The sequence below is a fragment of the Mirounga angustirostris genome, unplaced genomic scaffold (genome assembly GCF_029215605.1).
Source record: "Mirounga angustirostris isolate CCGP_5_RB_7025 unplaced genomic scaffold, mMirAng1.0.hap1 SCAF_9, whole genome shotgun sequence".
Classification (NCBI taxonomy): Eukaryota; Metazoa; Chordata; class Mammalia; order Carnivora; family Phocidae; genus Mirounga; species Mirounga angustirostris.
The window spans coordinates 141,017,461-141,033,958 of NW_026991717.1; the positions used below are offsets into that span (position 1 = coordinate 141,017,461).

The 16,498-nt window shown below is 41.0% G+C and overlaps 1 protein-coding gene across 15 annotated transcripts in view; it reads left to right on the top strand.

Moving 5' to 3' along the window:
* Positions 1-16,498, top strand: part of WDR20 (WD repeat domain 20) — a 61,833-nt gene that overhangs the window by 3,658 nt on the left and 41,677 nt on the right. The window lies entirely within an intron of this gene.

Sequence of the window (16,498 nt, forward strand, 5' to 3'; positions counted from 1 at the left end):
GGTTTTAGATTGACACACACAGAGAGAGGGAGAGAGAGAGAGACAGTGAGAGAGGGAACACAGGCAGGGGGAGTGGGAAAGGGAGAAGCAGGCTTCCTGCTGAGCAGGGAGCCTGATGCGGAGCTTGATCCCAGGACCCTGGGATCATGACCTGAGCTGAAGGCAGATGCTTAACCACTGAGCCACCCAGGCACCCCGGCTTTCCTTTTTTTTAAAAAAGGGGTTGTTTTAGGATAAAGATGCCAAAGGTAGCTGGGTTTATTGGACCAACCCTTTCATTTTATGAGATCTGTTTTTACATAAATGTGAATGGCCACTGTTCAGATCCCAGCTTAAACATCACTTCTGTAGTATATCCTGCTTTGAATTCCCAGGCTATATCAGTTTTCCTTACTACATGTTCTCATAGCATCCTGAACTTTGCCTTTCTAGCACTTTTCTCAATTTGTAATTCTCTGGGTGATAATCTTTTTTATGAACAAAGCTCCTTTAGAGGAGAGAGACCATGTGTTTTCTGCTTTCACTATTTTCCTAGTGCCCAGCACAGTGTCCAGCATAAAGTAGGCCCTTAGTACTTATTTGTTGAGTGAATGACTGGATAAAGTATCAGTGTCCATCTATGCCATACTTTTAATTAATTAATTAATTAATTAATTAATTAATTAAAGTAGGCTCCACGCTGACATGGAGCCCAACACAGGGCTTGAACTCACGACCCTGAGATCAAGACCTGAGCTGAGATCAAGAGTGGATGCTTAACTGACTGAGCTACTCAGGCGCCTCATATGTCATACTTCTAAAAAGATCTTCACGAGCTAAAGAACCTATTTAATTTTGGGCTTCTAAGTAATGGGTATTTTTAGTGGCTCACATCTTTGTAAAGACATTTTAAAATTATTGTTAGTAGGTAACAAATTTAGCTTTCTTACAACTGGGAAATTGTATAGCAAGAGACCATGAAGTAATAGAAAGTAACTAAGTGACACATTACTTTTGATCTGTTTCTATCAAACCATGTTACCTACCAAATCTATGTACTAACAGATAACTTTTAAAAACTATACTTAGAACTACTTAACATTAAAGAGACATTTTTCCCCCTCCCATCTTAAGATTCTGGGACACAAATGTGTTGCCCAGAGATGTTATTGAAGCAATTCCTACCATAGAAGGGAGAGGAGTAGAATTAGATGGCTTCCAAGGCCTTTTCACAGCTCTTAAGGTTGTAGGAGTCTGTGCTCAATAGTTTTTTATGAAAATAAATCCATCTTTCTACTGGGAAGACGTCTTCATGTCTTGGATTCATTGCCTACTCATTGAATGGGAATTGAGGAGTGGGGTGTATTGTGAAAGCAAGTGGAACATGTGATTCTAGGTCTTTATGCTAGAAAAGGCTTTGTACTCATTGTGTTGACATGAAGCTGGGGCCAGAAGAAGAGTCATATAATAACAGCTCAAATATTTTCAGAGCCAGAATTAACCAGGAGTGCAATGGGTTGACTTGGGAGAGAATGAGCATTCTGTGTGGGAGATAATCTGTCTCTCTCAAAGACTGTAGGACCACCTGTCAGTGACTGAGGAATTCATGCTTTGTGTGGGAAGGTGACCTAGAAGCCTTTCAAAGGTTTTTCCCACAGGCTGGTTTTAGATTCTGGCCTGCTCCAGAGAAGGTCACGTTCACACCCTTCACTACATTTGTAATTCTCACATCTCTCTGCTACCCATTTCTAGTTTAGAAAGAGGCATGGAAGGGGGCGCCTGGGTGGCTCAGTCGTTAAGTGTCTGCCTTCGGCTCAGGTCATGATCCCAGGCGCTGGGATCGAGCCCCATATTGGGCTCCCTGCTCGGCGGGAAGCCTGCTTCTCCCTCTCCCACTCTCTCTGCTTGTGTTCTCTCTCTGTCAAATAAATAAATAAAGTATTAAAAAAAAAAAAAAGAAAGAGGCATGGAAGATTAGAACTTTTTATATCAAATTTACCTTGAGAAATTTTATACTTAATTTAGTAGGGCATACATGGAGTTGAATGGAAACCTGTAGTTTTTTTTCCATTAAGGGCTACTTAATGTCTTCTGAAATATTGATAATTGCTTAGTTATTTGACTATCACATTTTATATACTAAGGGGAAAGCATTTTCATTTATCACTTAGAGCAGGCCAGAGAAACTTTCATATGATACCTTGGTTCTCTTGACCTTGAAGAGGAGGACTGATGAGATTTTGAAGGACAGAGTGGGTGGATATGAGCAATGGTAAGAAGCTCTCGGAATATGTCTGTGAAATCCATGAGATAGTCAGGAATGTCATTGTTTTAGCAAATATTTGCAGGGCATGCTTATGAGATAGGAGGTACTGTTCTAGATGCTGGGTAGAGACAAAGTCTCTGCCCTCAAGAAACTTGTCACCTATGTTTATTATTGTTGAGTTAGCTTAGTGACTTCATTTATTTAAATACTTATTGTGCTTTGGTAGAAAACTTGAGCAAGAATCAAAACATTGTGGATTTTATCACTGACTAGTTTGGCTATCTGCCTAAAGAACCTTGTTTTAAAAATAAATGTGAAGATTTTTGTAGTCTGATGTTTCATGTCTTAGAGAACAATTTTATTTATATTTCAGTGAGGTTAGTTTGTGTAGAAATATGAAATGTCCTGTTTGGTTATTTAGGAGTAAACAGAAACAACTTTAAAACAAAACAGAAATAACTTTAATTGGTAGACATTCTTCATCTTCATTTTCAGGACATTTTAAATTATCTGGGAATATCAGTGATAAGTTACCTTATTCTCTGAACATTTGGCATCTATTATTTATAACAGTACAAGGTATGTCTTGTTTTGAAAAAAATAATCTGGGGCGCCTGGGTGGCTCAGTTGGTTAAGCGTCTGCCTTCGGCTCAGGTCCTGATCTCAGGGTCCCGGGATCGAGCCCCAAGTCAGGCTCCTTGGTCAGTGGGGAGTCTACTTCTCCTTCTGCCCCACCCCCAGCTCTTGCTCGCTTGCACTCTCTCTCAAGAAAATAAAATGTAAAAAAATAATCCTCATTCATTAAGTGTTTATTGCAGAGCTATTATTTACAAGGTACTGCTGTCGTGGATGATGTGAGGGTGAGGTAAGATACTTCTGCCTGTAAGGGGCTTGTATTTTTGTACTGATAATTGTAATATAAAGTAAAGGCATGTGCTGTGCACATGGTGTAAGCAATGCAAGTATCGAGTGGAGTTAAGGAGTAAAGGTGAAGTGGAGAAGTATTTCTCTGCCTAGAAGGAGAAGAATATTGGGTTGGATTTCACACAGATGATTTGCCCTGTAATGTTGTGTACAGATCACATTTTTTTAAATTTTAAAACTTATATCTTTGTATTTCTAATTTCAGAAATGCTTTATCTTTGTTTCTGATTGAGGTTGAGTTGGCAATTGCTCTTACCTTGTAGCATTTTTCTCAACTTCACAACTTCTCTGCCAGTTGGCAAATTGTAAATTGAGTCATGTTTTGCATTCTCAATTCTATTTTGTAATATGGATTTTCTTTTAAGTAGGGTATATTTTACTAAAAACATGCCAAATCAATCTTTGCTAAACTTTTATCTTATCTTGTAGCAGTAGAAAAATGTAGACTTTATAAAAGAGAAGCAAGACTCGGGGCGCCTGGGTGGCTCAGTCATTAAGCGTCTACCTTCGGCTCAGGTCATGGTCCCAGGGTCCTGGGATTGAGCCCCGCGTCGGGCTCCCTGCTCCACGGGAGGCCTGCTTCTCCCTCTGCCACTCCCCCTGCTTGTATTCCCTCTCTTGCTGTGTCTCTCTCTGTCAAATAAATAAATAAAATCTTAAAAAAAAAAAAAAAGAACAAGCAAGACTGACTGATGAGGAAGGAATTTATAAGGTTTTTATGTTTTAAAAGCAAGAATGGGAATACTTGAGCATATTCTCAAGTAACCACATTGTGGATGATCTCTGTGGCCTGGATCCGTCTTCCCTTGCTTGGCTACGCCCGCCTCACTGCTGTACTGCACCTTTTCCTCCTGGCACAGCAGAGCTGGTACATGGGCTCATCTCTTCACTTACTTTGATCTTCATCTCAGAGACTCTGTCTTGTCTTAATGTGTCATTTAGTAAATACTTGAGTGGTTTTGTGTAAAAAGCAGTAGACTAGACTATGGGAAATCAAAGAATTATGAGACATGATCCCTGACCTTGAGAGGATTATCATCCAACAGAGGAAAATAAGTTATTCACACACTTACTCATTCTATCAAGATTTATGGAGTGGTTGGTTTGTGTTGTTGAGACAGAATCTCTGCCATCAAGGAGTTCACAGTCCAGTGGAACAATAAATGACTTACTCATTCAGCTGACATTCATGGGATGTGTAGACCCAAAGACAAGTAAGACATAGTCCCTGGCCTAAAGTGCCTATAATTTAATGGTGAGATGGACAAGTAAGTAGTGGTAGATGTGCAGATGGTGTCTATTATTTTAGACAATATTCACTTATTAGTGCTTCTTAATCTGAATAGGGTTTAGGGGATGTATTAGCCTAGATGGGGAAAAACTCTTAACTGAATTTCAACGTGTCCTTCCAATTATGGATCTAGGCAACAAATCACAGTAGTAACAGACTTGTGACTATCACCAGTGAAAACCACAGGTGTTTGCATATCACATTATGATTGTTGCAGATTTATCAGATGTCACACTCATCACTACTTTGAAATTACAGTAGTTAGTGGATCTGCACTATAGCTCATTATTCAGTGGGAAATGAAACTTTTAAAGATCCTAAATTTGTTTAATAACTATTTTAATAATTGATCTCCTTTGTAATCTTTTGTATTTAAAAACATCATTGTGAGAAGGAAGCCATGGCACAGGAAGTTTAAGCACCCTGATTTTGATAAGTCTTGGCTTACCTTTCCTCCTATGTTGTGTGTGATTGAATATAAGAGTGATAGGTCTCTCCTGTCCTGTTAGGTGACACTTCTAGCTCCATGAAGAAGACCTCTTGTGGCTGCTTTTTACTCAGCAGCTGATTATCTAGAATTCTAAGTTGGATATGTCTTGTGTTGCTTTTCTTTTTCTTCTGGATCATTCCTTTGCTATTGCTGCCCTAACTAGAGGGAGGAATACAAGAAGTACTTACAAGATTGACTCTTGTAAGAGTGTTTCACTCGTTCAGATCATAGATGATTATAATACAATGTTACAGTGTGATGTTTGTCTCAGTTGCAGTGGGAACTTAGAGAGGTTTTAACAAGGTGACATTTGAACTGAATTCTGATGGGTGGTTGGGCTGAAGGGGGAAGGGATTCTAAACCAAGACAACTAGAGGCCCAAGGCCTGAAGGTGTGGCATGGCTCCTCTGAGAGTCACTGTGAGGGTTGAAGCTTTAGCAAGGCTTGATTAGAGGGCAAGATTATCTTCTTTCACAGTGAGCCTTTAAATGTTGGCTATAGGGGCTCCTGGGTGGCTCAGTCAGTTAAGCGTCTGCCTTTGGCTTAGGTCGTGATCCCAGGGTCCTGGGATGGAGCCCCGTGTCAGGCTCCCTGCTCGGTGGGGAGTCTGCTTCTCCCTCTCCTTCTGCCCCTCCCCCCGCTTGTGCTCGCTCTCTCAAATAAATAAATAAAATCTTAAAAAAAAAAGTTGGCTATGTCGTAGCTTCCAGGACTCTTAGTGTGGTTTTTAAAATGGTTTTTTAATGTATTTTCTTTCTTCTGGTACTGCTTCTGAGGTAATGTATTACGTTAGTATATTGTCATCCTGCAGGACTCCTCCTAGCATATGGTCCTTTTCAGGTCATCAGATTGTATCAGCACCATCCCTGTTGGACCCTCATCGCTTCCCTTCATTTCTCAATGATTTGGCTCCTGCTACATTGCCACTCTGTCCAGGATACTCCTGTTTTAAATGCTGTGATTAGTCCTTATAACCCCTTTGCACTCACTCTCAGTCCTAACCCTGGCTCAGTCAACTCCTACAGCAAAAGGGAAGAAAAAGCCCTTGGGGGCCCTCACCCACTTGGTACCCGTCCTTTGCCTCTGGCAGCTACTGCCCCAATTTCTCAGCTGCTGCTTAGAGCAAAGCTCCTCCAAGTTGTCTGGACCCTCAAAGTGTGGTGCACAGACCAGTGTCATCAGTGTCTCCCCTGGGAACTTGTGGGAAGTACAGAATTAGGCCTCATTCCAGGCTTTGTGAATCAAAATCTGCTTTCTAAAATTCATTTTTTTAAAGGTTTTATTTATTTGACAGAGAGAGCACAGCAGAGGGAGAGAGAGGGAGAAGCAGGCTCCCCGCCGAGCAAGGAGCCCGATGCGGGACCTGATCCCAGGACCCCGGGGTCATGACCCGGGCCGAAGGCAGCCGCTCAACCGACTGAGCCACTCAGGCGCCCCCAAAATCTGCTTTCTGTGAGGGTCTCCAGGTAGTTCGGGTGCTCACTGAGGTTGGAGAGGCATTGGTCCTTCCTGGCTTTCTTTAGTTCTTTCACTGCTTCTTCAGACTTATTCCAGCAAAATTATTGTACCTTCCTGCCATCTATTTTAAGCGTATAATTCAGTGACTTTTAGCAAACTTACCAAGTTGCACAACTGTTACCATAATCCAGTTTTAGATCATGAGGGATTGTTTTTTGTTTTTCTTTTTTAAAGATTTTTTTTTTTTTTTGTGACAGAGAAAGAGACAGCGAGAGCAGGAACACAAGCAGGGGGAGTGGGAGAGGGAGAAGCAGGCTTCCCGCCGAGCAGGGAGCCCAATGCGGGGCTCGATCCCAGGACCCTGGGATCATGACCTGAGCCAAAGGCAGACGCCTAACGACTGAGCCACCCAGGCACCCCATGAGGGATTGTTTTTAAGTTTAATTTTGTATAAGTCTCATTTATGCTAGATGAGTAATTCTAGAGATCTGCTGTACACCATAGTGCCTGTAGTTAACAACATGGTCCCGTGCACTTCATAATGTGAAGAGGATAGATCGCATGTTAAGTGTTCTCACCACAAAAACAGAAACAAAAATGAAGAGATGTAAGGAGACTTTGGGAGGCGTTGGGTGTGTCTGTTACCTTGGTTACGGTGATGGTATCACAGGTGTTTGCATACATCAAACTCATCAAATGTATACATTTAATATGTGCAATTCCTTGTAGATCAGTTATTCCTCAGTAAATCTATTAGGAAATACATTTAATGTTGTGTTTTGATTATATAAAATATGTGGTTCCAATATCAGAATCATAAAGCAAGGTTCTGTTCAGAGAGGTTTAGCTTCCATTTCTGTCCTCCCTGCAAAGTTCCCTTCCTCTCCTTATAATCATTTTATTTGTTTTTGACTCGTCCTCTGTTGCTGTAAGAATAAGATGACATTTGAGCAGAGAAGTTGAGTGAGCATACTGTGTATGATATTTTGTACCTTGTTTTTTTCTGTTTAATGATACCTGTTGGAGATTGCCATATTAGTAAACAGAGAGCTTCTTCACTCTTTCTTATAATTGCTTTATACTCCATGCTGTGGATATATATCACATTTATTTAAATAGATGATTCTTGATTGTTGATCTCTTTTTATTACAAATAATGCTGCAGTAAATAACTTCGCATGTATATTATTTTGCATGGAGGCAGGTATATTTACAGGATGTATTTCTGGAAGAGGTTACTGCTGGGTCAAATATGTGTGTGTGTGTATATATATATTTTTTTTTTTTTTTTAAATATTTTATTTATTTATTTGAGAGTGAGAGAGTGCGCTCACACTCGCAAGCAGACAGAGGGAAAAGCAGGCTCTCCCCTGAGCAAGGAGCCTGCTGTGGAACTCGATCCTGGAACCCTGGGATCATGACCTGAGCCGAAGGCAGACGCTTAACCGACTGAGCCACCCAGGCGTCCCTGCATATATATTTTTAATAGATATCATCAAATCGCCCTCCATGGGGAGGGGTTGTACTATTCTGTACTCACACATGAGAGTACCTGTTTCACCACAGCTTCGCTAATAGGGCATGTTGCTAACTTGCATTTGATCTGGTAGGTGAGAAATTAGTGTTATTTTTGTTTGTTTTTCCCTTGTGATGAGAATGGTTGAGCATCTTTCTATATATAAGAATGGAATGTATTTCCATTTTTCTATGAACTGTTTCATATCCCTTGCCCATTTTTTGTGTTGGATTGTTAGATATCTTTGATTTTTTTTTTTTTTTAAGATTTTATTTATTTGACAGAGAGAGATGCAGCGAGAGAGGGAACACAAGCAGGGGGAGCGGGAGAGGGAGAAGCAGGCTCCCCACAGAGCAGGGAGCCCGATCGGGGCTCGATCCCAGGACCCCGGGATCATGACCTGAGCCGATGGCAGACGCTTAACGACTGAGCCACCCAGGCGCCCCTATCTTTGATTTTTTTAAAAAGGAGCTCTCTGGATATTGGAGAGATTAGCTCTTTGTGATACGAATAAGGGATTTTTTTTCTTTCATTTTTCATCTGTCTTGTAACTTTGCGTAGGGGTGTGTGTGTGTGAGTGTGTGTGTGTGTGTGTATTTCTTTTTGCCTTGGATAATTTTCATATTTTTTGTAGTTAATTTATAAATTTGTAAATTTTTATGGATAAATTAGAGCCGTGATTTTATTATTTAGGTGTTAACTAGTTGTCATTCTCCAAGATTTAAAGAAGAGGGAAAAGATTTATATTTAAATATTTGAGAGTTAGGCTTAACAAAGACTTTTCTAGAAGCAAGAGGTGAACATGGACGTGTGCTGTCAAAGGAGCTGGTGGATGGTGATTCATTAGTAGATTTTACGATTTAGTGTACTTCCAAATAAATTATAATGTTAGGGATGTTTCGGTTTGTAAGTAACAGGAAACCCAGCTCAAACTAGTTAAAACTTTAAAGGGGATGCGTTGGCTTATATCGTTGAATATTCCAGAGGTAAGGTGGGCTGCAGGCATGGTTTGATTGGGGTGCCAGCTCAGTGCTCAGTTTTGCTGAGATTTGCTTGGTCCTGCTTTCCACTGAATGCCAGCCTGGCCTAAGTGGCAAAATTGTGGAGGAGGTCTAGGTTTCACATTTCTGTGACACATGGTCCAGAGTAAGAGCCAGTATCCAGGGTGAGAGTTAAGAGCACTTCTAGACATTTTCTCGGAAGAATAAGAAAGATTGTTTCGTTGAAGCCCCCAGCAAACCTCTTTCTTTGACCTGTTGCCCCAGATTGGATTACCAGCCCATTCCTGTGGCCTTTAGCAAGAAGAAATAGGTACTGACTGACCTTTCGCAAGGACATTGGATTATATAATACCCTGATTGCCCTGGAGCCCACTCTGGAGCTGCAGTGTGAGTAGATAGCAGACAGGAGAATAGATCTAGAGATGCAAACTACACTGAGGGTCTTATGCTGGCTGAGGTATTAGAAACCAGATGTAACAGTTTTTTCCTTGAGCTCATGGTAAGATACATCAGTAAAACAGGGAAGATACACTGTAGTTGGAGGACCACTTGGGCTGGGCTGTGCTCCTGTGTGGTTTAGAGACCTCTCTTTCCTTTGATCTTGCTGTTTGACTACTATGAATGTCCTCCCACTTTTTCACACAATTTGGAATTTTTTGTTTGGATCTCTCTGTCTCCCCCACTAGACTGAAATCTTGAGGGCAGAAACCATCTTATTCATCCATATCCATCACAGTGCCTGTACATAATAGGCACATTGTGTCGATTTTAAATGAATGAGTTGGTTGAGATTACAGTCCTCTAAGGATTTACTTGAGTAAATTAGATGATCTTTCAAAATCCCTGTCACAAGGCAGATATGGTCGCTGTTAGTTACCAAAGCTCACAGAAGCAGGGTTGCCAACCCCTTTTGCTTTTGTTGAGAGACACTTAGAAATTAGTCTCAGCCTCGAATTTTATGCTGTTCTGGGCTAACCCAGGAGGAGGCTGTGGCTAGTGTCTTGATCATCTTGGTTTGGAAGCTACATCTTCCTTGTCCTGTGTCCTGGACAAAATTGATCATACTGTCCCTTCCAGTTCCTTTAACTTCTTCCTGCTTAATTATAGGAACTGCACAACGCCCGACATTGCACTTTTCTTTCCTCTGGATTTTGGAATAGGAGTGCATGTAACTAGCAAGACTGAGGGCAGTATTAACTCAACTAATTAAAAAATGGTGGGTATTATGCTCAGGGCTTTCTTTGACAGGGAAGCAGTTTGCATTTCCCCTATTGCTCAGAAAGTGGGGTGCAGGTAGAGCTGGAAAAGCAGAGTCCCAATTGCTGTACTCCAAGTGGAGCACTGATTAAGTGTAGGTCCATTGGCCACTCATCTCTGGGGTTCCTTTGGAGCTTCTGCCCATTTAGACTCATCTGCTTTTCCCTCTTCCTTATAGCCTTATACTGACTTATGGTCACCTCTGCTCATTGAAGACTTCGGTACCCGCTTCACAGCCTTCCTTTCCATTCCAGTTCTGCTGTCATCTTGGGTGGTTTTATGTCCACCACAGGACCCTGGAGGCACCTGGGCTCCTTGGTATCTTGGCTTCCATGTCCCCTCCCAGCGACCTCCTCTAGTCCACCCCTGGCACTGACTCCCATAGTGACGCTCTGGGTCTTAGCAGCAGCTGAATCTGCTTCAGCCCCAAAATGACTAATTCAGATAGAAATGTTTGTCCTTCTGCTCCAATGTGACCTTGGCTCCCACCCTTCTAATTTCTCCAGGATACTGGTTACTCAACATCCTGCTGCCAAATCTACAGATACCATGCGGCCTGTAGCTTCCTTGCCCTCTCTTCAGCGGCATTGAAATAGCTGATCATTGTCTCTTCTTTGAAACACTCCCGGCCGTGACGCTTTTTCTGCGTTTCTGGCCCACCCCTCTCTAGCCATTCAGTATTTTCTCGTCTTTGCCAGTTCCTTCTACCCCACGTCATCTGGAACTGGACTGTTCCCTTTTCCTTTCTCACTCCTATTGTAAGTCTTTCTGTTTTCTAAAATTGTTTGTTTATGCCTTTCTCCGCCCCCTCCCCAAAGGAAAAAGTATTTATTGCAGTAAATAAATCCAGTGGGTATTCCCTTGAAAGCATGAATCCAGTTGTGAGGGCTGTTGAAACAAAGAGTGCATGTGCTCCAGAAAGCTCCGTCTCTGTCACCATCAGCCCCAGATCTTCCTCTTGACAATGACTTTTGCCAGCGCCTTTTGCTGTCCGGACCATCTGTCTGTGGTGGTGGATATGGGCATCACCGGGCTGGAACTGGGCTCCCCTCCTCTGCAGAGCTGTGGCCTGCTCGGGGTACCTGGGCAGCTGCTGGGCTCAGTCACCAGCTGGGCTTCACCTTCTCATCCTTACTTTAAATGTTTCTTGAACAGACTTGCAAGAGTTCCTTAGTTAAAATGTTGTTTCAAAGAATCAGCTACTATTGGTTTTCTGTTTAATATCTGTTGTAATCTTTATTTCCTTTCTTTTTTTTTTTTTTTTTTTTAGGTTTACTCTTTTCCTAGCTTTCTGAATTTACAACATAGGTTTTCAGCCCTTCTTTTGTTTTAAAATGATGTGTTCAAAGCTGTAGAATTTCTTCTAAGGATTACTTTAGCAGTCTTCTATGTGTTAGATACGTGGTAATATTAAGATCTAAATATATTTCGTTATTTCCATTTTTATTCCCTCTTTACACTTGAATTTCTAAGCAGGTGTTTTTTTAGTTTCTCTTCATGGTATTTAATTTTGCAGCTTATTTTCATTGTATGGTCAGAGAATATGTTTTTTGATATTAGCTATTTGAAATGTGATGAGACCTTTCTTTGTGATCCAGTTAACATGTTCCATGTGTTTTTAAAAGAATATATTCTCAGGCGTCTGGGCAGCTCAGTCGGTTAAGCATCCGACTCTTGGTTTCAGTTCAGGTCGTGGTCTCGGGGTCTCAAGGTCGTGGGATCAGGCTGCATCGGGCTCCATGCTCAATGGGGAATCTGCTAGAAGATTCTCTCCCTCTGCCCCCCCTCTGAATCCTGCACATGTGTACGCATGTGCTCTTGTTCTCTCTAGAAAAAAATCTTTTTAAAAAATGTGTGGTTTTTTTTTTAAACGTATATGAGGCTCAAGATGATATATCTGTGTGCGTGAGTGTTCAGGTTTTTAATGCTGTTCACATTGTCCATCTCTTTACAGTATTTTTGACTGCCTTATTTATCAATTTCTGATAGGTGTGCTAAGTATCTCACTGTCATTCTGAACTTGGCAATTTCTCTATCATTTTTTGCCTTATATTAAATTCAGAATTGTGATTCTTTGTAGATTGTTCTTTGTGTTGGTATATGAACTCCTGATCATGTCTAATTTCCTCAAAATTCTGTTTTGAGGGTTGGAAATGAGTTTATTTTTGTTAGTATTTGTGTGGAATGTCTTCCTATTCCTTATTTTCAACTAATTTATGTAATTTTTGTTTTCAGTGTGTTTTTTTGGTCCTTTTAAATGATTTCTCTTTCATTGTTGTCCACGACACTTTCTTCTCTGCCTGCCTCTCTCGCCTACCTACTTTCCCTCTGTCAGGAAACTCAGTTGATTTTTTTTTTTTTTAAGTTTATTTTTTTTAGTAATCTCTACATCCAACTTGGGGCTCGAACTCATGACCCCAGAGGTCAAGAGTCCCATTCTCTTCCGGCTGAGCCAGTGGGGGTGCCCCGGGAATCCCAGATGATTTTATCTCCGAAGTAGACCTTCCCTGCCCTCACGGTCTCCCCTGGCAGCAGGCAGGTCTCCGGCTGGCCCTCTGCTGTGCCTGTGCTCCCCTCTAACTTACCCTCTATACAGTAGCCAGCCTGATCTTTAAAAAGTGAATCTAATGGCCACTCCAGCCTCAGATCTTTCAGTGGTTTGAGTTGCTTTCAACATGGAGAACAAAATGTCTGACATGGCCTACCACCAGGCCCTGCATGAGCTGGTCCCTGCTTACCTTCCGTCCCCTCTTCCCTTCACTGTATCTTCTGCCTCACTGCCTTCCTTTGCACTCCTCTGATCAGACTTTTCCTACCCTTCCTGCTGCAGTCTCACGTGCTGCTTCCCTTGGGAGGAAGGTCCTTCCCACTCCCTGCCCTTCACCCATTTAATCCCTACTCCTGCATATCTTTGCTTCTCTGTCAGTTTTTGTCCAAGCCTCTTACCCTGGCCCCTGGACTAGGTCAGGTTTCCTCTTATCCTCTACCAGCTCATCTCTCTAGTACATGTCACAGTAAAAATAAAGTAATTTGAATTGGAAATCTACTGTCCCTCCTCGCCCCACCACCTAAACTAGATTGCCAGGTCAGGAGGGCTGATTTTATCCAGTTCATTCCTGAGCTCCCTGTGTCTGGCTCCTGTTTTTGGTGCGTTTACAAGCACTCTGTGAATATGTGAATGAATGGATAACATGTAAATGGCTTGTCGTTTGTTTATTGACAGTGGGAAGATTAGTATGGTAAGCATGTCATCTTGTACGTGGTTGGTATTTGGTTAAATGTTTTTAACATTTTTAACATTTAATTTTTAACATTTAATTTACTGATCTTTCTCATCTATGTTTTGTGAGAGAATACATTTAAAGAATAACAAGCTGTTGTGTGTACCCCATCTCTCCTTGACTTACTCCTCTATCCCTCTTCTCCCACACTGTCTCCCACATGTACCTTACCTTAGCACTGGCAGCCAGTGGAGGCATGGAAGAAAATAGACCTCTGTTCAGTTTTAAAAGTTTTCTTAGGGGCACGTGGGTGGCGCAGTCGGTTAAGTGGCCGGCCCTTGATTTCGGCTCAAGTTGTGAGATTGAGCCCCGAGTCAAGCTCCAAGTCGTTGTCATCATCATCATCATCATCATCATCCTTTGGGCTCCGTGCTCAGTGGGGGTCTGCTCCAGAATTCTCTCTCTGCCTTTCCCTGGCTCGTGTGTGCACGCACTCTCTCTGTCTCTCTGAAATGGATAAATCTTAAAAAAAAAAAAACAGTTTTCTTAGAGGGGCACCCGGGCTGGATTGGTCAGTAGAGCATGTGATTCTTGATCTTGGGGTCATGAGTTCGAACCCCATGTTGGCTGTAGAGATTACTTAAAATAAATAAAATTTTTAAAAATACATTAAAAAAGAATAAAACTTTTCTTTCATTACTAATAAGTTTGCCATGTAATTTGTCTCATTGGTGGCATTGAATGGGAAAGTTTTTTCCCTCTACAGTTCAAAGTAGGGTATGTTTATGGTAGAATATTTGGAAAATTCTTATCTGGCAGCTGTTAATATTTTGTTTTCTGCCAGTCCTTTTTTGGTGCTCTGTTACATATTTTAAGCTTAATTTAGGTCCCTGCAGTGTAGATGCTCATTAAATATTTAGAGAATGAACCCAGGTATGGGTTCTTTTTCAACTTTAAAATCTTCTGCAGCTTCCTAATTTGGAATGCAGATAAACATTGCTTTCTGTTGATGGTGTTTATAACCTATTTTACAGTATTTGAGCTTTGTATGAAAGTGTGACTTTTTTTTTTTTTTTTTTTAATGAACCTATGAGATCGTTGTAGAAAGTTGCTTGGGCTAAATTGGAGTCACCAGTGACTTTTTTTTTTTTTTTCTCAGTGTACTTCCAACCCTTCAGTAAAGGCTTTTGGCTCTGCCTTAAAATATATCCAGAATCTGATCACTTCCCACCTCCACCGTTACCTCTCCAGTGTAAGGAAGCATCACTCCTCATTGGATTATTACTAGGGTGATTTCCAAATGGGCTCCCTGCTTCTACCCTTGCCTCTTATAGTCTGTCTCTCCTGATGGCAGCCAGAATGATGTTTAAAACAATATAGGTCAGATCATATTTTTCCAGTGCAGAAAAGTTTCTAATGCTTTTTCATGTCACTTAGAACAAGATCTAAATTCATTATTAAGTATGGTCCTTCCCTCTCCCAACCCCCCAGTGTGATTTGCTACCACACTCTCCCTTCCTCCCTCCATTCTGTTCCTTGAAGAGGAGTCCAGCGACCCTCACGACCCTCACTCATACTTTCCTTTGGCTAGAATCCTTTCCCTGGCCAGCCACGGGGCTGACTCCCTCACTTCTTCACATCTCTGCCCAAATACGATCCTGTCAAAGAAGCTTTCTGTTACTCTACCCAGAAATGCATTGGTGTCACCCTTCTGTTCTCAGTCTCCGACTCCCTTTGCTGACTGATGGTTCTTCCCTGTCCTTATCACTCTCTGATACTCATTTGATTACTTGTTTACTGATTGTATACCTTCTAAAACCAAAAGAGGAGGGATTAGTGTCGTCATTGCTGAAACCCCAGTGCCTAAAACAGTGCTTGGCACATGTAGTAGAACTCAGTACATTTTGAGTGGATAGTGAAAGAAATTTGTTATCTCAAGTAACTCAGTTTGAAAATCTTTATTTAGGATGTAGGTGTTATGACTTCTCATAGGCATATTTATTTATTATTATTATTATTATTATTATTTTTAAATAGGCTCCATGCCCATTTTCGGGCTTGAACTCACGACCAAGACCAAGAGTCACATGTTCTATCTACTGAGCCAGCCAGGTGCCCCAGGCATATTTTATTTTTAAAATAGGTAATATATTCACATGGTTCAAAATTCAAAGGGCCTATAGTGAAAAGTTTCTCATAGCCTGTCCCCTAGCCACCCCCTTCCCCTCCTCAGAAGTAACCAGTGTGAAGTTCTTGTGTCTATTTCCAGAGCTGACCTATGGTTCTATATAAAGAATCAGAGATATATTCCTCTCTCCTTTAAAAAAAAATGCAAATTTTAGCATCTGCACAATTTTTGCACCTTGTTTTGTTTTGTTTTGAAGATTATTCTTTGTCAGTGTATGAAGAGCTTCTTTATTTTGTTAATAGCTGCACAATGTCCCATTGTAAGAATGTACAATACTTCTCCCTTTGATGGACACTGAAGCTGTTTCCAGTCTTTAGCTATTACAGCCTATACTGCAATAAATGACCTTATACGTATATCATTTTGCCATGTTGCTAGTATATCTGAAGAGTGAATTCCTGAGTGGAATTGCTGGATCAAAGGACATGTGCATTTGTAATTTTGATAGACATAGTCACATTGCTTTCCACACGTTGTACCAATTAATACTTATGGTACAACATGCTATTGTTTGATTTTTGTCAATTGGACAGATGAGAAAGTATAACACTATAGTTTTGTGTTTCTTGTACTGTGAATTAAGTATCATTTCATATATTTGAGACATTTGTATTTTTTTCTGCATATCTAACTTGTATCTTTTTTAATTGAAGTATAGTTTACATATAATGCTACAGTAGTTTCAGGTATATGCATTTTCTTTTCTGTGAGTTATCCATGACCTGTATCCATTTTTTTTTTTTTTTGTATCCATTTTTCAACTAGGATTTTGGTCCTTTTACGTAAACTAGCCCTTAATCTGTGATTGGAGTGGCAGTGTTTGGTTCTGTTTGTCGGTTGTGTTCTTATTTTGCTCATGGTGGTGTTTCTTAGGTAGAATTATTTTTGTTTCCATAGACAAACGTAT